Source organism: Lycorma delicatula, chromosome 13 (genome assembly GCF_047948215.1).
Source record: "Lycorma delicatula isolate Av1 chromosome 13, ASM4794821v1, whole genome shotgun sequence".
Classification (NCBI taxonomy): domain Eukaryota; kingdom Metazoa; phylum Arthropoda; class Insecta; order Hemiptera; family Fulgoridae; genus Lycorma; species Lycorma delicatula.
In genome coordinates this window covers 42,767,104-42,792,272 of record NC_134467.1, presented here as the reverse complement: position 1 = coordinate 42,792,272, position 25,169 = coordinate 42,767,104, and the positions used below count along the sequence as shown (strand labels likewise).

The following is a 25,169-nucleotide window of genomic DNA, read 5'->3' as shown; positions in this document are numbered from 1 at the left end:
GCTGTTAAGTGATAATTTTAAGGGAAAATTTAATAAAGACGTCTGGTTCATTAACATAACATGAGAGGGATCGAAAATGTTAACGTACTGAGATGCTGTTTGGGGTGAATCACTTTTATAGACTTAAAATTGGTCACGTAGAAAGAATGGTGTTACCCAAATCCAAGCTTATTCAAAATATCTCTGCGAAGAATATAGACCAGTACATTTCCATTATTATTACTTATTCAATCTGGTTAGCAGTAAGTATCATCACATGATAATCATAATGAAATATTATCTATAAAAAAAAACTTAGTCACTTTTGTAATGACATTCCTTCCAACTTGTCAGGGGTTTAAATAAACCGGGTGGTAATTAACCTAAACCTAATTTTTCCAAACCCAGTTCAGTGTCTTACTAATTTCGCTCTGGAATATTGGTAATGCAGTAATACAGTTGTCAAAAACTTAAATTCGATTTTAAAACTTTTTCATTGAAAAGTTCAAGAGTATTTCAAAGGACTTACGCATACTTTATTTTAAGGTAAAATTTTACCTTCGTCTGAGCTGACTTCTGTCCTGCGTATTAGTGTTACTACAGTACATTTAAAAAATTTTAAGTTCAGCAATATCATTGATAACAGTACATTTTAATTTTTTTCTCTTGATGTGAATTGGCATAATTGATGTTGTTTCATTCTTATGACAAGTCGTGATCGAGTAGTTTATATTGCATTTTCGTTTGTATACTTTACCTGTGATTTGTAAGTTTCTGATTTATTCTTGTTACAGTTCTTAAATTTCCAATGTAAGTATTTATGTTATTTAATTTTTATATTCTACGTGTGTTTTATGACGTAACCAATTTAAAAATGAGACATAACCAAGTTTTTATAAGTCTTATACTGCATCGGTACTCCAGAAAAAATGTCGTGAACATCATATTTATATAGAAGTAGTGGCTTCCAACAGAAATATAGGACAAGGCAAGTCCAGGGATAGCAAAGATTTCGTTAAATCACATTTTATTTTTTTAAATACATATGTGGATGTATCAGGAAATACTAAGAGTAACAGAAATAAATAAATATAAAAATATTAACTTTTTGAGTGAGGAAAGAAAATTGACAATACAAGATGTATACGAAAAGTAGATTTCTCAAGATGTTGTAAGTAATTGAGGGAACATCTGATGTATGCAACTTATTTATGTAATATTAAATTCCATAGATTTTAATATAAATACAGAGTACAATAACATAAGAAGATACAATAGTAATACCCAAAGTAAATATACTCATACATAATACTTATACATATGCTAAAGTAAATTATAAACAACATAATATTATTTTTTAATTGGCGCTAACTGACAGGATAAAACAACCCTTGTTTGCTGGTGGGGGTAATCGGTTATTATATTTTTCTCAATTTGTTTTTTTTATTTAATTATATTAGAGACCAACAACTCACGATTATAAGCCTAGAAGTATGCAATTTATATACATTATTAGATTTTCAACTGCTTAAACTCATTACACCAATTAAAAGTATTGGATACATCAATAGATAAATGTTAATGCAACATTTAATATTAGTAACTTAAATAAATAATAGATCATCTGTAATAACAAAAGTAAGCAATTCTGGATTGTTATAAATGTTAGAATATAATAACTATAAATCATTAAGGAGAAATAATAATGATAGTGATCCAGATTAATAACATTAATTTATGATTTAAGTTAATAATTATTGCTATTATTTAAGATAATAAGTTGGATAATTAGACTGTAGTAGATTAAATGGAAAGTTATAAATTAAAAAAAATGTGATTATCCATTTCCTTTGATCTGTGTTAAAATAAAATTTTTTATTGCTTCTTTCCTAAATAAGGTGGCAAGGGATCCTATTAATAAGCTGGGTGCTGATACATGTTATTTGCTTGTGTACGGTGGTTATATTAGAAAATTCAATCTTATACTTCTTCAGGCTGCTGTTTGTAAAAGTTATAGAGATCGTTCCAGATATTCACCTTGAAAGTGTTCCTATATTTATAAATATATCTTAATAAATTTTTAATATAAAGTTGTCGGTCAGTTATAATGAAGTTTCCAAAAACATTTGCACTAGAGTATAATCTAGATTTATTTAAAATTGCTTTTATGATTCTTTTTTTAATAGTAAATAGTTTATTGATATGCCTGTCATAAGTTCCACCCCAAACAGCAATGCCGTATTGCAATAATGAATTTTCAAATGCATAATATAAAGTGTTCAGTTCACCGATATGAAGGATACTTTAACCTTATAGAATGAGTATAAAAAAAATTATAACTTTCTGCAAATAAAGCTGATGTCCGGTTCCCATTTAATATTTGGATCAGACACTACCACAACATACTTATGTTGATTGTCTTATCAGTGCATGAGTGTTTTATTAATATATGTACATCTATTAATTTTTTTAGATAAAACAAAAAATAATTAATTCTTAAAATTGCATAATAGAAGATAATTCTGAATATCCTGAAATACTGAAAAATAATTCAAAAAGAATTATAGGTTCTAGAGTAAACAACTTGCTAGTAAAAAAGGTTTTTTCATACTATCAATCCCTGATGTTACAGGAAACAAAAAACCACCAATTAAATTTCTCATTTGTATAGCTGTAGATTATTGTAGGCAGCTACTTAAACACGATGGATAATTTATTTTTATGGGGTTTGAATATTTGTGTATTTTGTATGGAAAAATATTAACTTTTTATGGTATACCGTTTAGTAGTAAATTGCAGTTTAATTATGTAAAGAAAACTATTGAGTTTAGGAGCTCAAAACTTGTCGAAGAATATTATTGTGTTCAGCTTATGATTGATTCTATTTTTTAGATTTAAATAAAGAATTTGGATTTTGTTTTTACAGAAAATGAATGTATCTATGAACAATTCATTGATTGATGAAGTTACATTAAATACATCAGTTGAAGTTAAAACAGAATTAAAAGAAAGCATTCCTGAAGAAACAGAGTGTTTATTTTTACATATTAGTAAAGAGTCGGAATTTGATTGTGTAAGTAAAAGATAATATAGTTTTCTAATGTAATATAATTTTTTTTAACATCAACAGTCATAAATGGTATTTTGTTCTCTAGCCTCCTGTTTTGCATATCTTCTCTGATTATTTTATTTGCTTATTATTATTATTATTATTTCTTTTGTAAAGTAATGTGCATATTAATCCAAATGCAGATGTTATTTAATAAAAAATAACTTTTTTCAGAAAAAATTTATATCTGTGCAATTTATGAATATCTTGTCATAAATATGACCTCCTTTATTCTGAATCACTTTGTGTACATGATTTGACATCAATTCAACTAGGGTACTTCACATGTTTTTGGTTTGTTCATCATGAAACCATATTGATTATTGCTTTAATGAGATCAATTTTTGTGGTACAGAGTTGTTTTTAGACTACTGCCTAAAAATTTTCAATTCGGATTAAATATGGGGAGTTGCCTGGCCACAGGAAGAATGAAACTTTTTCCACTTTTTTGGCAGTATGGCATGGCGCCAAATCTTAGAATACTTTGTTACCTTGTCTAGTTTTTTTAAGTTGTATCACAACCCTTTCTTCAGAATAATTTATATATACATAATTTTCAACATGCCACCTAGTGGAAGTAATCAACAAGGACCTTCAACTGTGAAACAATCCCAAAACATTTTTTTATGATTGTTGGGTATGAGCCAGTGAAGTATTTTCATCTGATGCTTTTCTAACATATGGAACCCTTTGCCCCTGAACAATAAAAGTTTACTTTTCTCACTAATAACCAATCCTGTGATAGAGTAGTTTTTCTTTTACAGCCACATATGCCTTTCCTTTTAGATGAAAAGGAATCAGTTTCTTTAAATTATTTTAAAATAGTAGTCACTTTCTCTAGTCCAACAGATACTCGAAAGATCTTTGTCATGTTATACTGGCATGCTCAGAATGAGAAATAATTTTTTAATACTTTTGTTGGAGTTATGTCTGTTATATATTGAAGAAACGCAAAACAAAAAAATACAAAAATAGCATTTTGTATTGAAAAATTATATAAACTTTTTCACTATTTATGAAATGAGAATTGCTAAATTGAAATAAAATAATCTCACATTACACAGATAACTTAAAGAATGGGTGTGGTCAAGCAGTGTAGCCTTAACATAGAAATAAACAAAAAAATTTCCTGTGTTAGGATTAATTTGCACGTTACTGTAAGCTTATCCCTTTTTAACATTTTAATCTATTTGTTAAATCAAAATAATTTAATAATTATGTAAGCAATCTTGCATTAATGTTATATTTCTTAAGTTGTAATGTAATGATAGTAATTTATTTCAGTAATAGGATTTTGATTTAATGCTGAAATATTGTTAATTACACCTACACCTTTGGCAGTTAATTTTGATCCTTGGCATTTTTATTTTCATTTTTTTAATCTTTTTTCAGTAAATTTGGATTAATAGTTTTGCTTTATATTATGATGTAAATGTTCTGTAAATTAATCGTCACTTAAACCAGGCACATTTTTTTCATTAGATTGTATCTTTCGTTTATATTCATACAGTTCTACAAACATATGCATAATAAATAAATACATTTGTATAATAAATGCTAATAAAAAATTAGATTATGTATATGAAATAACTTAATTAAAAATAAACACCAAACAAATTAAAAAAAAAAAATTTGCTTATAAATATTTAAATGATCTGACATGTCAGATTAAAAAATATTTCATTACAAAAAACAAAAAAAAACCCTGATGTGGACACCACATGACTTAAATATACATTTTTTTTTTTTTAATTTTTATTTATTTATTTTAATTTTTTGATTTTTATTTATTTCATTAATTCGAGGGTAATTCAATTATTATCCGCAATGTAGTTATAGAAATATTATTGCAATACAAATAGGAAACTTAGTTGTACATCATTTTTCAACATAGTCCCCTTGCATTTCAATGCACTTGGTCCATCATTGCACAAGGTTCCTGATGCGCTCATAAAAGAAGGTTTTCGGTTGAGCGTGAGCCGGGTTCTTTCAGTGTTTTGTTTGAGGTAAATCAACGGCCCCTTTGAGTGGACCAAACAAGTGGTTGTCAGAAGGGGCAAGATCAGGACTATGTGGAGGATGAGCCAGTAGTTCAAAGTTGAGTTTCTGGAGTGTTACAGAAGTGTGGGCGGGTATTGCCGTGCAACAACACCTTTCGACAGCAGTCCTCGGTGTTTGGTTCAAATTGCAGGCTTCAGCTTGGCAGTAAGCGTCTCACTGTAATGCGCACTGTTTATTGTCGTCCCCCTTTCCTCATAATGTTCCAGTACTGGGCCTTGTGAGTCCCAAAAAATTACTCTCTAGCTTGTAATGATGGATCCATGTTTCGTCACCTGTGATGATTCTGTATAAGAAAATGTCCTGTTTGTTAACATAGCGATCCAAATGTTTTTGGCAGATGTCCAAGCGCATATGTTTATGCGACTGTGAAGAATGTTTTCCTCATTTGTGGCGGTAAACAGTTGTCCGGCTCCTTGTCATGCATAATACTTGTGCGACCCTTTTTGAATTTTTCAATCCATTCGTAGACACTCCATTGCGGCAACACAATGTTCCTGTACTATACTGAAAGTGTTAGATGAATTTCGACCCCTGATACACCTTCTGACCACAAAAACCGGATCACTGAACGTTGCTCTTCTTTGGTGCAAACGGAAAGTGAAGCAGCCATGGTTAACGGCAGGGCAGCAATAATGGAACTAACCTAGCAGCATCAAACCTGCACAGACATAAGAGTTAAAATACGCATGCGTCGCCTACGCAACACAACAGTACTACCAACATAAACAAAAATATAACTAAATTGTGGATAATAATTTACTTACCCTTGTATTTTCTGATAATTTTTCATATTTTTTATTGTTATTGAATTATTTATCGTATTTTTTTTTTACAATCGAAATTTAATTATTATTAATAAATCAATATATTTAAATTACAAAAAAAAATTTAAAAGAAAGAGACGAAATCTGATTCGAACCGATATGGTCTTGTAAGATCCAAATATTTCATTAATTAAAATTTCATTTGGGTATAACTCTGGAACCAATGAAAATAACTACCATTTATGATATATTGTTGAAAAGCTTTCAGTGAGGGCTTATTACTTCAGTTAAGAAAAAATAAAAAATCCAAACAAATTTGGATTTTGTTTGCAATTTTGATTGCGATCAAAAGGGGAGGTGCACAATTAGATGTTACAACAGTCATAAATCCAAAATTTCAACTTCCTACAGCTAATCGTTTTTGAGTTATGCGCGATACATATGTATATACAGATGTCACTCCTAAACTAGTCAAAATGGATTCAGGGATGGTCAAAATGGATATTTCCGTTGAAATCTGAAAACAGAAATTTTTCGCAATCACAATACTTCCTTTACTTTGTACAAGGAAGTAATTACAAATTGTTTGACATTATTAATGGCTTTCGTAAGATTTGCTGAACTGGTTTAAGATTGGAGGCAGTGATTATATGCCAACATTCACAAATACAATAGAACTTCTCGATAATGAAGTGTCAAGGGAGACTGGAACATTTTCATTATAAAGAAACATGCAATATACAAAGTACTTTGAACATTACATATCTAAGTGTCAGGTATCCACAAACTACATAGTATATTAAACTTGTAAAATTTTATTTTTTCATTGAACTGCACAGTGTTAGTAATAAACGTCTAAAATTTGCATATTTTAAAAAATGACAACTTTTCTATTTTAATTATTCATATTAGTAAATCTTAGTTATTGTTATTATTCATTAAAAAAAATTGGGTATTTTACTTTGCATTTTATTAAAAATTGATTTGTTTTCAATAAAAGATTCTGATTTGTTTATTTAAAGAAAGATTTCTTCCGGTCACTCAAATAAAATGAAAGGAAAAAATGAAAAAATGGACTTACAAGATTCTTTACCTGTAGTCTACATATTACATAAAAAAAATTATTTAAAATCATTTTAACCAGTAACTACCTCATCAGAATTTCCTTCAGTCAACCTTCCTGTTGTATTCCATCCTCATCACCGATTGTTATGTCTCAATTTAAATAAACACACGTGTTTTCAAAATATAAACAATGTTTATTTATTATAATATAATTGAACAATTATGAAAGGAACATTGAAATGCATATCGATAAAAACTGTCCGCATCATCACTCCCATTCTCAATACATTATCGGCTTATATCTATATACACCAAAAATTTATAGCACCAGGTCATCTCGCTACAAACAGGTATGCCAAACGAAATGTACAGACCTTCAAGCAAACATTACAGGCAATGACTTCATCTAAACTACCCATTGAAAGGAGAATTCAAGAAACCTTAACGCCTTATAGATCTACACCCCTCTCATCTGGTAAATCTTCATCAGAATTATACTTAACTGAAGATTACATATTAAGTTAGACCTGAAATCACCACCATCATGTACCTTCCAACACCACTTTCAGAGTACATCAGCTAAACATGGGAGATCGATTACAAGCGAGGTATTCCCTGAAAAGAGACATCGAACAACTACTATTTGTCTCTGTTGATAGTAAACCATAAAAACCAGTTACATTTGCTTTGTCACTAAATACATATGATGAACGAAGAAGAGATCCCCCAAGGGGGCTCCACCTCGCACCTCCGAAGGCTGTGCAGGAATCTCAACAGCAACCGGGAGTGTAGGAACAACCTATTTTGAGACGATGAGATAGCGAATGCAAACTGCCAACAAGACTTCAAGACTATGATGTATCCTTGTTATACTTTAACAATTTAAATCGGTAAATGTGTATCTAAACTCAATATTCTATGTATAATCAAATATAAATGTATTTGGCAATGTATCTTTTCAATAACCGTGGGATCCTGTTTTATCCCAACGATCGATGTAAGCCGTCGATTATCGAGAATGGGAGTGATGATGTGGACAGTTTTTATCAATATGCATTTCAATGTTTCGTAATTAATTGTTCATTATATTACAATAAATAAATATTGTTTATAATTTGAAAACTTGTGTGTTTATTTAAATAGAGACATTCCCATCTAGCCACCGTCTAGATCCGCGTTGTATTCATTATCCTTGTGCTTGTGGAAATAATACTGCTAAATAATTTATAAAAATCATCAACACATTTTAGCATCTATATATTTCACATATTATATTATCTAGTCAGCACAGGACTTGAAACTTTGAGTGATGCCAAATATATGGGTTTCGGAATAGTCGGCCCCATCTTAAAAATAGTTGTTAGAGCTGGTGCACCTGTTCTTCATAGGGTAACAAAGTATTTTGTATGGTTCTTAGCATTACTCTAAAAACACCTTAAGAAGATGACCGTACTTCATTAATGAATTTTCATTTTATTTCTAGTCAAGTAACTGGAGACAAGTGCAACCAGTCACGTCATCCACTCAATAACAGTGACAATGGCTGTGTTAGTCGAGCTGCCGGACCGTACACCATCATACCTTTAAAGCTTCTTTCTATGAACGGGAAGAGACAAACAGACTTTTTTTATAGAAAATTTACCTTCAAATACCGCAAGCGGTTTCCAAATTTGACTTTGACCGACGGTTTGGTCATAGCAAAGTTGAATATTTACAAGGAACATAATATTCCGATTGTTACTACACCCATCTTGAAACTTTGAAACATTTATTAACAGCAATAGGTTCTTTCCAGATTTTAAGACACCACTACACTTATATAAGATTAAGTTTTTTTTTTGGTAAATTTTTCCATGGTTTTTGTCATGTATTGATGAGATTACCTGTAAGTTTTTAATGAAAGTTCTTTTTTCTTTTCTAATCCTCTTTCCATAACATTATTATTATTTAATAACGTTACTGTAGTTAAATACACATGGTTTAGAGCAAAAAAGATTATTCCGAATTCTTGAAATTATACTTAACTGAAAAAAAATGAATACTTTTTTGTGTAATATACCATAAATACTAATTACTAAATAACTAAATTCACTTAGTTCTTACTGGTATCAGTTACATAGAAAATAGAGAAGTAAAAATCATTTTCTCATTCAAGTACAGTTTGTAACCGTGAATAAATACTTAAAAATAGAATTTTCCATTCTGATACAAGGTGTAATTGAAAGTAATCTATTAAATTAATGATAATTAGTATAAATTTTGAAATTTTCAATAATTATTATATTATCTAGTCTTGTAAGTTTTATAAAAAATATTTATTATTACGTACGTGGCAGTTTATGTAATGTGGCCCAAAGTATTCTAAAATATTTATAAATTATAAAGAAAAAGTAGTTTTTACCACCCTTAATAACAATGATTGTATAATATACAAAATTATTATTATGTAAGATATCCCTCCACAAATTAGTAATTATTATTGTGATGTAATGTAATCAATTATTTTATCTTTATTTTTTAATGTAATTTTATATTTTATTAAATAAAAATTATTATATTAAGTACTACTTTTATTATGAATTAATCATTTTTAGTAAACGCAAATTAAAATTAGATAAACAAATTGATAAAATATGTTTTAATTATAATTTTTTTTTTGTTTTACAGGCGCATCAACAATTATAGTCATTAGTGAATAAAGTAACACTATCGTGTAGTATTATATAAAACGATAAAAAAACAGGAACAATAAGGAATAAACATAGACAGGTAACAACAATAAATACATAAAACACAAAACTCACTAAATCGTATTCTTCATTTTACTGTAGGAGAGGAAACGCAACAGACGTTTTACCCCTTCGTTCTGGTTTATTAGAAATTTCATTCTGAACCCGGGTCTAACTTTTGTCGGATGGTTTCAAAGATTGGACAGTCAAAGAGCAGATGGTGCACAGCTGCAGCTGCTGCCCTGTTTCAGGAATCATTCCTTAGTCTGGCTCTCAATAGATACCTTTCCGATATGGTTGCACCTTCGGTCCAGCTACTCTGTATCACTGAGCACTCAAGCTCCCTCACCGACGGCAAGGTTTCATTCATGATTCATAGAGGGATTATTACTATTAAAAATATTTTTAGCGTATTTTTTGAATTTATAGCCATTTTTATATTATATTTACTAAAGAATTGTTTAATCGGGTAAATTTCTTTCCCAGTAAATGTTAATTTACTCCATTTAAAGGTTTCTTTATAGTTTGTAGTTTTAATTTCATTTATTTCTTTTTTTACCGGTTATTTTCTGCGATATGAAAAATTTTGTGTAACATTTTTAATATGCTAATTTCTTTAATGGTAATTTATGTAGTCTACCTATCATGAATTTTTTTTTTTTTTTTTTTTTTTTTTATAGAGGTGGGGAACCCCATTTACGGGCGCCAAAGCAGTGTCGGGCTCGCTAACAGGTTCCGCAAGCTGTTACAGACTGTGCGTATGTATTCCTGCGCCCTACCGACTAAACCACCACCCCTCGCGACCGCACGGCCTCGGAAACCGATTATAACAGCTGTCATCTATCCGAAAACCGTAATTTACGCTCCATTGGGGTCAGGTCAAATTTTCTGTTCACCGGTTTGACCTGACCCCGACCTGTGACCTGACCCTGACTTGTGACTTCAACCCTGATCTTTAAACCTAGCCGATTCTAAAGAATAAATGTCAGTGTTATAAATGCAATTATGTATATTATAACGAAGCATAAGAACATATAATCTGAATAGTCCATAGCAGAGAATTTCCTTGGCATTTGATAACGGCGATTCTTTTTGCCCTGTAAACGAAACAGAATAACACGATTAAAAGTAAAATAATTTGCGTTTATCCATAAAACTAGAATTGTAACAAACTTAACGTACAAAAATTCACTTACAAATACTACCGCACATTTTTCAAGACCTCGAGCGCGTTTGCCAAGTTGGCTTAATGAACGCAAGGATAAAAGAATTAAGTTAATCTTAAATAATGTTCAACATTATTAGTTTTCTCCGAAATTCATAAACCAAAGACAGGCTACTCAAAAATATTACGTTTTACTAATTAAACATTTAAACTTCTCGTTCTACTGCCACCTAATTTTAATGCAACCTGGACAAATTAACTCATTTAGTCCAGTCCTCTCTGTTCAATATACAAATAATACTTTCTCTTTTAATTCATTCTGAATCAGAAGAACCAGTATTTACCAACATGTACCTTGAACATTAGAAAGGGAGGATATATGTCAATCGACGTTCAAAAGACACAACTTGAATAGGGAGGTCGAAATTTGACCCCCCTATTTACCTACTGTTTTAATAAAATTAATAAAAAGGTCAGCGCACAACATACTTTTATGCGCGTTGGAGAGATGTATAAAATATTCTTGGGATATTATCCAAAATTACACATTTACAGAAAGAAATAAAGTGTAAAACGAAAAATACTATGGAATAAATATTAAATTAGTAGAATATTAATAAATTTCTTACCTTCTTATAAAATTTAGCGGGGTCATGAATGTCGATGTAATGAGATGTGTCCGGTAAGTTTGGCTGTTGCGGTATGAAAATGGATGTAAAATCTGGATTCTTGTGCTGATGAATGTCTTCTTCCCCTTCTGGGTCTATATTAATAATTTGAATAATAGGAGTGATTGGCGAAGAGAGAGGAGGAGCGGCTGGAGGAGAATATTGTGTATAGAGGTGGGTCGAGGGGGTTTGTGAGAGGGGTGGAGGTAGAGTCACAGGTATTGGTGGAGGGAGAAGATCTAATTTAAAAGTTTTATTAAGAGCCAAGTTGGGCGGAAGAGGTCTACGTAAAATTCTATTTAGCATATCATTTATGCTATTGATGTAGGTAAAAGCATTCATGAAGGTATATTTGAAGTTGCTACAAAACGAATACGATTTATTAAAGAAAAAATGGACAACGTTTTCTCTGCTCGGCCAAATGTTTAATAACATATATTTTGGACTCTTGGATTTCAAATACATTTCTGGAACTTTTGTTTCGGTTATTTTGCAATTACCAATCGCGAAGTAATTTAATTTTAAGCCCTCCTCTTTGGGAATTGCAGCGAACATTGTTGTGATTGTAATACTTTTATGTTTATCGGTTAGGGAACTGATTTCGGCAAGTTTTAACTCTGCATTTTTAATTCCGAAGTAATTGTATTTTAAGCCCTCTTCTTTGGGAATTGCAGCGAACATTGTTGTGATTGTAATACTTTTATGTTTATCGGTTTGGGAATTCATTTTGGCAAGTTTTTTCTCTGCATTTTTAATCGCAAAGTTATTAAATTTAATGCCGCCCTCCTCTTTGGGAATTGCAGCGAACATTTTTCTGGATGTAATATTTTTTAGTGTATCGGTTTGGGAATTCATTTCTGATATCAAAACAAACTACAGCGTCTCCTGAAAAGGTAGCATCCATAAAAATCACATATTTATTCTAATTAATGCATATAATACTATAAGCTACTAAATTTATTCAGTAGATAAATTCAAAAATAAAATAAAAAAAAAGAAATCTTCATAAAAATACATAATTTAAGATATAGGAATGTTTGTTTTTCAAATTATTATTAAAAATTAAATAAAACCCTATTGTTAGATTTCATGTGTTTAATTAGATCGTAACTTTTGCTACATCTTTTAAATTTGAAGCATTAAAAGGGGACTTTTTGTAGATTAATCTAACATCCTTGCAGAGGACACTGACTTCTTAGCGACTGTCTCTCGATGATGGCTTCCTAGCCCTTTGGATACCGATCGACGATATACCTCCGATTACAACACATGTGAAAAAAAACTTTGACGACATACAATAGATAGTTAAAACATGCGAAAAAATCTGCCGGCGATGTGTCATCTATCTTTTTGATCTCATTTTTTTTTGGTAATAATCATTTGTTGAATCAATGTTTTATTTAGTTTTGATTTCCATTTGTATGAGGTGCTCAGTCCATCCTTTTTTGTTTTTTTTACGTTTCTATTGATTTCTGATCGGCTCTTATCAGGTTATATTGAAAATATTAATTTAAAATAAATTAATCCTAATGTTTTGTTTTTCACCTGCTGTTCTGAAAACAAAACAACTTGTATTGTTTTATTTGCTCGTTAAAATCTGAATTAATTTGGAATAAATAGTGAAATTTTACAATTTTATGAGTCGTTTTATTTACTCAAATATGAAAAAAAACGATTTAGTTGTTAAAATAATATTAACGAGTCGGACCGATTTTTCCCTGCAGATCATATCAACATTTAGAAAATGATATTAATTAACATGAAAATCAAAACTTTGTAATAAAATTTACTATAAAAATAATAACTATTAAATAAAATAAGTAAAAACCTACTATAAGATCCTAAGTAGACCGTATATTTGAGCAACGTATTTAATCAAAAAAGTATTTGACAAGAGATGGTAACTACAGAAAAGTAAAAAATTACTAATATGTATCTATGACAACGAAAAATATTCAATAAAAGAAATAATACAAGACCATAATAATAAATTTAAATCCATTACGGGTGTAAAAATTCATCATCAATAGAAACTGAACAGTCAGAAGTCGCCCTCTGTGAGATGCCACTGATGCAAATTACTCGACAGACATTCACATCGGTAAATTCCGCCCCAATAAAGATTTGCCTTCTAATTGTCCACCGACAATTGCTGAACAATACTCTGGTACAACATATACGATCGTTCAGTGTCATTATAAATGTACGCCGGTCAAAAATTATGTAACAATAGTGGATAATAATTAAAAGATAAATGACATTTAACGTAGGTTTTTAATTTTAATTATAGATGTAAAAAATATAAAGAAACAATGTAAGTGTATTTTTCTAGCTCTGGCACAACCTGTGAACGCGTCTTCCCAAATCAGCTGATTTGTAAGTCGAGAGTTCCAGCGTTCAAGTCCTAGTAAAGACAGTTATTTTTATACGGATTTGAATACCAGATTGTGGATACCGGTGTTCTTTGGGTTTCAGTTAACCACACATCTCAGAAATGGTCGACCTGAAACTGTACAAAACTACACTTGCACTCGTATATATCACCCTCTGAAGTAATTTCTGACGGTAATTCCCGGAGGCTGAACAGGAAAAAGGAAGGGCACATGCCGTAACCTGAACTTTTGGCTTTTTTGTTTTTTTAAACTTTAGACCCCGCTTTCCTAACTCTATTGCCATTCTACCACCACCTAAAACCATATGTACCCGTTTTACAATACCATTTGTTTCGAAAATGTCCATTCTATGGCAGCATATGTTAACAAATTTAGTGATTGGAGTGCTAATCACTGTAAACGAAAATATTCCAGAGGGCCTCAGGTCTGGTCTGTTCGGGAACTGAGTATAACCTCTAGTCTCCCACTTCAGCTCGAACTTTGAGGACCGCTTGGATTCAACTCTAAGCAAATCGCCATGCTAAAGTTAGTGAAATCGTACCCGTGAGAGTGAAAGTCACGCTCCTGAGCACGACCTCCATTGATACTTGAACTACTCTAACCGAGGCTCGATGCCAAGCACGCCTACTTCCGGCCAATCAAATTGCCCAGGCGGTAACGTAGCCACCCGGGTAACATACACTAAATGAACCTGCAGTCGCCAGTGCAAGATGTGAGGAGAAGTAAGCTAGCCGAGTGAAATTGCCAAAATACAGCAGTAGAATCTGCCGAGAAATAATTCTCTACCAGGTCCCTTATATCTACTTAAACAGCACTTCAGTCATGACCGAAGCCACTCAAACTAAGGAGATTTCATCAACCCATCGGGGATGGGTTGATGACGCCCACATTTTATCACCTAACTAGTGTTAAAGAAGCTATTTTGCAGTCGCAATAGATCTAAACCAAAAGCCTCTTGCGTCGAGGAATGGGCAAATCATCACACATGTGAAGAGACCAAACCAACCGAATGACCTGGTTGATCACCCTGCTAGTAAACGGCGCTTCAAAAAAGCAACCCTGAGTCTCACAATAACAGTTCACCTAACACTGCAGACAGATATCAAGCATCAATGAGAAGTCCCAACTTTCCAGGGAATTGAGATACAATTCTACCGCACGTAAATAACAGTCTGAGTCCTTACTGTTGACCGAATCTCTGCACTCTTTGCGCAACCTTTTACAGTTGACACAAGATAGAGCCTCGGCTTTCTGCAGACAAGTCATTACGTTTGTGACTTTCCTCACTATAATGCGCGCAGACTGAGGCATACTTAGAATTTGGCTGTGTGGCCAAAACGACAGCACTTTAAGCACTTTTGTATATCAATTTACTCCCTGACACGACAGGACGTGAGATCGAGATATAACCTACCCTCGGACACAAACTTCTTGAAGAAACAAGCACCAAGTTCAAAAATACTGTAATGTGACTGGGCATCACGTTTCCCAGTCTTGAAGAGCAGCCTTGCCTCTTGCTTAAATGCGGCCTCATCGGCTTCTAGTAAGGAACTCAGTTCCCTTACTAGGTCTCAGTTCTGCTTTCTAGTAAGGGACAAAATATCATTGTGAGGTAGTCGCCGATCAATATCGTAGACAATGATCTGGGCCTATGCTTGCGTTTTGGGTCCACCTTGACCTTAAGCTTCTTCACCACAGAAGACTCCGCGATGACTGGGACAGTCTGCTTATCGTTGGCAACTACTATTAGACCCTAGCTGGTCTCTTTATTTCCCTAATTTTGAGGTTTTTACGTTTGCCACAAAGGGCAACTGTTATGTTCTGCTTGAGTCGTCTACTGGTCTTAGTAGATCGCTCAACCTTGTTTACAAACAATACCTCGAGCTGCGGCAAGGCTTGGCTAGCCTCACGTTTGCCACGCACGACTTCGGGGCCTCAGTCGTACAGCAGCTGGAACCGATGGTGCCTGCACAACTTTGACCTCCTTGGGCCGGGAGGCCAACTTCTCAAAACCTTCCGCCAAAGCGGAAAGAACTCCCTTCAAATGCCTATATCTAGGCAATATCCTGTTATTTAATTTAGTTAAAAATACGAACTGCATTTTCTAATTTTAGATTATCGTAACAATTTAAAGATGCTTGTATTAAAATTATTGTATTTTTAAGTATTTATTAATTACAGTTTATTAATACAAACAGAAATATTTAATTTGTTAGTTCATTTAACGTAACCTAAATGTTATTTGTATACTGATTAAATTGTTTTTATTTTTTTATGTTCCACCATACTTGTTAGTATAATTTTTTATAAGCGAGTACTTTCATTTCATTTACACTACCCTTATACAATCATTACTCAGTTCATGACGAGTGTTAGGATTGGCAGGTTTTACTAGGTTACAAATTACTCGATAGATATTCGCATCAGTAAATTCTGCCCTAATAAAGATTTGCCTTCTAATAAGACAAGACACCTAACTGTACCACGTTACCCTCAAAAACCGCTAAAACTAACTGCTTACCCTCGGAAGATCAAAGTCCCGCTTGCCTAACTCTATTACCGTTCTACCACCACCCAAAACCCTATGTACCTGTTTTACAATACGATTTGTTTTGAAAATTTCTATGTCACGATCGCATATGATAACAAATTTAATGATTGGAGTGCTCTTTCCTACTTAACATTATATAATACTTATTTTGTTCATTATGATTTATTATGTAGTATAGAAGCAAACAATAAAGAATCGTATAGCCGAATAATTAAAAATAAAAAAATTAACATATCGTTGTTTATATAATTATGACGTACAGTCTTTGTCAAAAAATTAGAAACTCGGTCTTAAAAAAGAAAAAGATAATCTATTTCTACCAAATTAGATGAACAATATTCACGTTACTCAAAATGCTGACAACAGTTGTTTCTGATGCACGGCTTACACACACAATTTAAAATATTTATCATTTTATTTAAATGAAATATATTTTCGCTTATTTAATTCAATGATACAAACTAAAACCCCTGTGCATACCGGATTTTATTCATGAGGGCGGGCGGTACTAATTAAACTATCGTAATTTCAAAATTTACATATAACAAATTTCGCTTGTATGGTAAGCAAGTTGGTGTAGCGGCGAGGTTTAACGTACCAAGTACCTAGTCGACCGTGCGATCGAAGTCAAGACCCAGTCAGACCGAGATATTTTAAATATTATTCATTTATGTACTTTTACCGATAACCTGTGATGTCACAACATATCATTACTTAGAGGATTTTTTGAGTGGGATTTAAAAATTGTTTTTTAAAAATGTTATTCTTTGATTTTCAAAGAAAAATGTGACTTTCATTCGGCGAAATCTCAAGATAGAGTTGGTTATCGTGCTGTAGCCCCATATACAGGTGATTCAAAGAAACGAGAAAATTAAAAAAATTAAATAACGTTAATGAAAAATTTTTTTTAGAAAATGAATTTTATTTCATGTAATTGTACAAATGTTGCCATTTTAGGATACATACATTTTAGTTTATTTTTTAAAGATGACATCTTGCAGGTGACCTCCTCTATTACGTAAACACTCACGATGTCTCTGCGTTATACTTTATTTTAAGGTAAAACTTTACCTTCGTCTGAGCTGACTTCTGTCCTGCGTATTAGTGTTACTACAGTACATTTAAAAAATTTTAAGTTCAGCAATATCATTGATAACAGTACATTTTAATTTTTTTCTCTTGATGTGAATTGGCATAATTGATGTTGTTTCATTCTTAAGTCGTGATCGAGTAGTTTATATTGCATTTTCGTTTGTATACTTTACCTGTGATTTGTAAGTTTCTGATTTATTCTTGTTACAGTTCTTAAATTTCCAATGTAAGTATTTATGTTATTTAATATTTATATTCTACTTGTGTTCTATGACGTAACCGATCTAAAAATGAGACATAACCAAGTTGTTATAAGTCTAGCACTGCATTCGTACTCCAGAAAAAATGTCGTGAACATCATATTTTTATAGAAGTAGTGGCTTCCAACAGAAATATAGGACAAGGCAAGTCCAAGGATAGCAAAGATTTCGTTAAATCACATTTTATTTTTTTAAATACATATGTGGATGTATCAGGAAATACTAAGAGTAACAGAAATAAATAAATATAAAAATATTAACTTTTTGAGTGAGGAAAGAAAATTGACAATACAAGATATATACAAAAAGTAGATTTCTCAAGATGTTGTTGTAAGTAATTGAGGGAACATCTGATGTATGCAATTTATTTATGTATTATTAAATTCCATAGATTTTAATATAAATACAGAGTTCAATAACATAAGAGAGATACAATAGTAATATCCAAAGTAACTCATACATAATACTTATACTTATACATATGCTAAAGTAAATTATAAATAACATATTATTTTTTAATTGGCACTAACTGACAGGATAAAACAACCCCTATTTGCTGATGGGAATAATCGGTTATTATATTTTTCTCAATTTGTTTTTTTAAATTTAATTATCATATTAGAGACCAACGACTCACAATTATAAGCCTAGAAGTATGCAATTTATATACATTATTAGATTTTCAACTACATACTCAGTACACCAATTAAAAGTATTGGAAACAATAGATAAATGTTAATGCAACATTTAATATTAGTAACTTAAATAAATAATAGATCATCCGTAATAACAAAAGTAAGCAATTCTGGATTGTTATGTTAGATTATAATAACTATAAAATCATTAAGGAGAAATAATAATGATCGTGATCCAGATTAATAACATTAATTTATGATTTAAGTTAATAATTATTGCTATTATTTAAGATAATAAGTTGGATAATTAGACTGTAGTAGATTAGATGGAAAGTTTTAAATTAAAAAAAAATTTGATTATCCATTTCCTTTGATCTGTGTTAAAATAAAATTTTTTATTTCTTCTTTCCTAAATAATATAGGAAGGGATCCTATTAATAAGGTTGGTGCTGATACATGTTATTTGCTTGTGTACGGTGGTTGTATTAGAAAATTCTATCTTATACTTCTTCAGGCCGCTGTTTGTAAAAGTTATAGAGATTGTTCCAGATCTTCACCTCGAAAGTGTTCCTATATCTATAAATATATCTTAATAAATTTTTAATGTAAAGTTGTCTGACTTGTATGTAAATGTTGTTCCAAAAACATTTGCACTCGAGTATAATCTAGATTTATTTAAAATTGCTTTTATGATTCTTTTTTTAATAGTAAATAGTTTATTGATATGCCTGTCATAAGTTCCACCCTAAACAGCAATGCCGTATTGCAATAATGAATTTTCAAATGCATTAATATAAAGTTTTCAGTCATCCAATTGCAGATGTTATTTAATAAAGAATAACTTTATTCAGAAAAAACTTATATCTGTGCAATTTATGAATATCTTGTCATAAATATGACCTCCTTTATTCTTAATCACTTTATGTACATGATTTGACATCAATTCAACTAGGGTACTTCACATGTTTTTGGTTTGTTCATCATGAAACCATATTGATTATATATACCTTGTCTGGATTTTTTTTAAGTTGTATCACAACCCTTACTTCAGAATTTTTATATATACATAATTTTCAACATGCCATCTAGTGGAAGTAATCAAATAGGACCTTCAATTGTGAAACATTCCCAAAACATTTTTTTATGATTGTTGGGTATGAGCCAGTGACGTATTTTCATCTGATGCTTTTCTAACATGTGGAACCCTTTGCCCCTGAACAATAAAAGTTTACTTTTCTCACTAATAACCAATCCTGTGATGGAGTAGTTTTTCTTTTACAGCTACATATACCTTTCCTTTCAGATGAATATGAATCAGTTTCTTTAAATTATTTTATTAATATAGTAGTCACTTTCTCGTCCATCACATACTTGAAAGCTCTTTGTCATGTTATACTGGCATGCTCAGAAAGGGAAGTAATTTTTTAATACTTTTGTTGGAGTTGTATCCGTTATTATATATTCAAGACACGCAGAACAAAAAATACAAAAATAGGATTTTGTAATAAAAAATTATATGAACGTTTTCACTATTTATAAAATGAGGATTGCTAAATAATTGAAATAAAATAATCTCACATTACACAGATAACTTAAAGAATGGGTGTGGTCAAGCAGTGTAGCCTTAACATAGAAATAAACAAAACAATTTTCTGTGTTAGGATTAATTTGCATGTTACTGTAAGGTTATCCCATTTTAACATTTTAATCTATTTGTTAAATCAAAATAATTTAATAATTATGTAAGCAATCTTGCATTAATGTTATATATCTTCTTAAGTTGTAATGTAATGATAGTAATTTATTTCAGTAATAGGATTTTGATTTAATGCTGAAATATTGTTAATTACACCTACAACTTTGGCAGTTAATTTTGATCCTTGGCATTTTTATTTTCATTTTTTTAATCTTTTTTCAGTAAATTTGGATTAATAGTTTTGCTTTATATTATGATGTAAATGTTCTGTAAATTAATCGTCACTTAAACCAGGCATATTTTTTTCATTAGATTGTATCTTTCGTTTATATTCATACAGTTCTACAAACATATGCATAATAAATAAATACATTTGTATAATAAATGCTAATAAAAAATTAGATTATGTATATGAAATAACTTAATTAAAAATAAACACCAAACAAATTAAAAAAAAAAAAATTTCTTATAAATATTTAAATGATCTGACATGTCAGAGTAAAAAATATTTCACTTTATTGAGAGATTAATTTAATTACAAAAAACAAAAAAAACCCTGATGTGGACACCACATGACTTTCTTGTATGCCTACTAAATATACATTTTTTTTTTTAATTTTTATTTATTTATTTTAAGTTTTTGATTTTTATTTATTTCATTAATTCGAGGGTAATTCAATTATTATCCGCAATGTAGTTATAGAAATATTATTGCAATACAAATAGGAAACTTAGTTGTACATCATTTTTCAACATAGTAGTCCCCTTGCATTTCAATGCACTTGGTCCATCGTTGCACAAGGTTCCTGATGCGCTCATAAAAGAAGGTTTTCGGTTGAGCGTGAGCCGGGTTCTTTCAGTGTTTTGTTTGAGGTAAATCAACGGCCCCTTTGAGTGGACCAAACAAGTGGTTGTCAGAAGGGGCAAGATCAGGACTATGTGGAGGATGAGCCAGTAGTTCAAAGTTGAGTTTCTGGAGTGTTACAGAAGTGTGGGCGGGCATTGCCGTGCAACAACACCTTTCGACAGCAGTCCTCGGTGTTTGGTTCAAATTGCAGGCTTCAGCTTGGCAGTAAGCATCTAACTGTAATCCGCACTGTTTATTATCGTCTCTCTTTCCTCATAATGTTCCAGTACTGGGCCTTGTGAGTCCCAAAACATTACTCTCTAGCTTGTAATGATGGATCCATGTTTCATCACCTGTGATGATTCTGTCTAAGAAGATGTCCTGTTTGTTATCATAGCGATCCAAATGTTTTTGGCAGATGTCCAAGCGCATATGTTTATGCGACTGTGCGAGTTGTTTTGGGACCATCTTGCTCAGACTATGAAACCCAAGTCTGTTACAGATGATTTCGTAGGCAGAACCGTGACTAATTTGCAGACGATGTGCCACTTCATCAATAGTTACTTGTCTGTCTAAGAAAACCATGTCACATGCACGCTCAATGTTTTCCTCATTTGTGGCGGTAAACAGTTGTCTGGCTCCTTGTCATGCATAATACTTGTGCCACCATTTTTGAATTTTTCAATCCATTCGTAGACACTCCATTGCGGCAACACACAGTTCCCGTACTGTACTGAAAGTTTTAGATGAATTTCGACCCCTGATACACCTTCTGACCACAAAAACCGGATCACTGAACGTTGCTCTTCTTTGGTGCAAACAGAAAGTGCTGCAGCCATGGTTAACGGCAGGGGAAGCGATAATGGAACTAACCTAGCAGCATAAAACCTGCACAGACATAACAATTAAAACACGCATGCGTCGCCTACGCAACACGACAGTACTACCAAAATAAACAAAAATATAACTAAATTGCGGATAATAATTGATGTACCCTTGTATTTTCTAATAATTTTTCATATTTTTTATTGTTATTAAATTATTTATTGTATATTTTTTTTTTACAATCGAAATTTAATAATTATTAATAAATCAATATATTTAAATTACAAAAAAAATTTAAAAGAAAGAGATGAAATCTGATTCGAACCGATATGCTCTTGTAAGATCCAAATATTTCCTTAATTAAAATTTCATTTGGCTATAACTCTGGAACCAATGAAAATAACTACCATTTATGATATATTGTTGAAAAGTTTTCAGTGAGGGCTTATTACTTCAGTTAAGAAAAAATAAAAAATCCAAACAAATTTGGATTTTGATTGAAATTTTAATTGCGATCAAAAGGGGAGGTGCACAATTAGATGTTACAATAGTCATAAATCCAAAATTTCAACTTCCTACAGCTAATCGTTTTTGAGTTATGTGTGATACATATGTATATACAGATGTCACTCCTAAACTAGTCAAAATGGATTCAGGGATGGTCAAAATGGATATTTCCGTTGAAATCTGAAAACAGAAATAATTCGCAATCACAATACTTCCTTTACTTTGTACAAGGAAGTAATTACAAATTGTTTGACATTACTAACGGCTGTCGGAAGATTTGCTGAACTGGTTTAAGATTGGAGGCTGTGATTATATGCCAACATTCACAAATTCAATAGAACTTCTCGATAATGAAGTGTCAAGGGAGACTGGGAAATTTTCATTATAAAGAAACATGCAATATACAAAGTACTTTGAACATTACATATCTAAGTGTCAGGTATCCACAAACCACATAGTATATTAAACTTGTAAAATTTTTTTTTTCATTGAACTGCACAGTATTAGTAATAAACGTCTAAAATTTGCATATTTTAAAAAAAGACAACTTTTCTATTTTAATTATTCATATTAGTAGTTAATCTTATTTATTGTTATTATTCATTAAAAAAAAAAATTGGGTATTTTACTTTGCATTTTATTAAAAATTGATTTGTTTTCAATAAAAGATTCTGATTTGTTTATTTGAAGAAAGATTTCTTCCGGTCACACAAATAAACTGAAAGGAAAAAAGGAAAAAATGGACTTACAAGATTCTATACCTGTAGTCCACATATTACATAAAAAAAAATTATTTAAAATCATTTTAACCAGTAACTACCTCATCAGAATTTCCTTCAGTCAACCTTCCTGTTGTATTCCATCCTCATCACCGATTGTTATGTTTCTATTTAAATAAACACACGTGTTTTCAAAATATAAACAATGTTTATTTATTATAATGTAATTGAACAATTATGAAAGGAACATTGAAATGCATATCGATAAAAACTGTCCGCATCATCACTCCCATTCTCAATACATTATCGGCTTATATCTATATACACCAAAAATTTATAGCACCAGGTCATCTCGCTACAAACAGGTTTGCCAAACGAAATCTACAGACCTTCAAGCAAACATTACAGGCAATGACTTCATCTAAACTACCCATTGAAAGGAGAATTCAAGAAACCTTAACGCCTTATAGATCTACACCCCTCTCATCTGGTAAATCTTCATCAGAATTATACTTAACTGAAGATTACATATTAAGTTAGACCTGAAATCACCACCATCATGTACCTTCCAACACCACATTCAGAGTACATCAGCTAAACATGGGAGATCGATTACCAGCGAGGTATTCCCTGAAAAGAGACATCGATCAACTACTATTTGTCTCTGTTGATAGTAAACCATAAAAACCAGTGACATTTGCTTTGTCACTAAATACACATGATGAACGAAGAAGAGATCCCCCAAGGGGGCTCCACCTCGCACCTCCGAAGGCCGTGCAGGAATCTCAACAGCAACCGGGAGTGTAGGAACAACCTATTTTGAGACGATGAGATAGCGAATGCAAACTGCCAACAAGACTTCAAGACTATGATGTATCCTTGTTTTACTTTAACAATTTAAATCGGTAAATGTGTATCTAAATTCAATATTCTATGTATAATCAAACGTAAATGTATTTGTCAATGTATCTTTTCAATAACCGTGGGATACTGTTTTATCCCAACGATGGTTGTAAGCCGTCGATGTATCGAGAATGGGAGTGATGATGTGGACAGTTTTTATCAATATGCATTTCAATGTTTCGTAATTAATTGTTCATTATATTATAATAAATAAATATTGTTTATAATTTGAAAACTTGTGTGTTTATTTAAATAGAGACATTCCCATCTAGCCACCGTCTAGATCCTCGTTGTATTCATTATCCTTGTGCTTGTGAAAATAATACTGCTAAATAATTTATAAAAATCATCAACACATTTTAGCATCAGTTTTGTCAGCACAGGACTTGAAACTTTGAGTGATGCCAAATATATGGGTTTCAGAATAGTCGGCCCCATCTTAAAAATAGTTGTTAGAGCTGGTGCACCTGTTCTTCGTAGGGTAACAAAGTATTTTGTATGGTTCTTAGCGTTACTCTAAAAACACCTTAAGAAGATGACCATACTTTTTGGTCATTTATCCTCCCAACATACGTCCCTGAAAGCCTATTGTTCAGGCAGAATGTGCCCTGCGTTTTATTTTTTACTTGAGAAAAAACTTCATCAATCTCAATTTTCCTACAGGGCACCCACAATAGGCATTTAAGGAAATTTTTCAACAGCAAATCCGCTAAACCAATATCTGTTTCGGTTCCGCCTGGCATCTGATAAGCTGAGCGTCTGCGGAGAGGTTCAGTCAAATGAACAACTGACTGCCCTGCTCTTATGGGGGCCAGAGACCGAGCCACCCTGGAATGTAGAGGTGAAGGGGAAAATTGGGCACTCACAAGCGGCAAGTCAGTGTGGCAAGAGCCGCATTGTCGGACCGTGTGATGTAAAATACATCAGTAATTTACCTAAGGGAAAAGACTCCTAAGGGAAAATTGGGCACTCACAAGCGGCGAGTCAGTGTGGCAAGAGCCGCATTGTTGGACCGTGTGATGTAAATTACATCAGTAATTTAACTAAGGGAAAAGACTCCAACCGCACTGCTGTGTGAAGCTAACGTAGAGATATATATGGCTGGCCACCAGCCAATTAAGGCTCCAAGCGCATTAATATGGTAGACAGGTACTTGCTGGCATTCTGCGACCTAGGCGTGGCAGCAAATGTTGTCTAGACT

General features: G+C 31.9%; 1 protein-coding gene across 1 annotated transcript in view; it reads left to right on the top strand.

Annotated features, from left to right (window-relative positions):
• Positions 1 to 377: 377 nt before the first annotated feature.
• The window catches only part of LOC142334069 (uncharacterized), an 86,690-nt gene continuing 61,898 nt past the window's right edge, over positions 378 to 25,169 (top strand). Inside the window, exons 1-3 of the mRNA XM_075381736.1 lie at positions 378 to 1,150; positions 2,906 to 3,052; positions 9,646 to 9,747. The gene's annotated coding sequence lies outside the window, so the exon portion shown is untranslated. The remainder of the gene's footprint in view (positions 1,151 to 2,905; positions 3,053 to 9,645; positions 9,748 to 25,169) is intronic.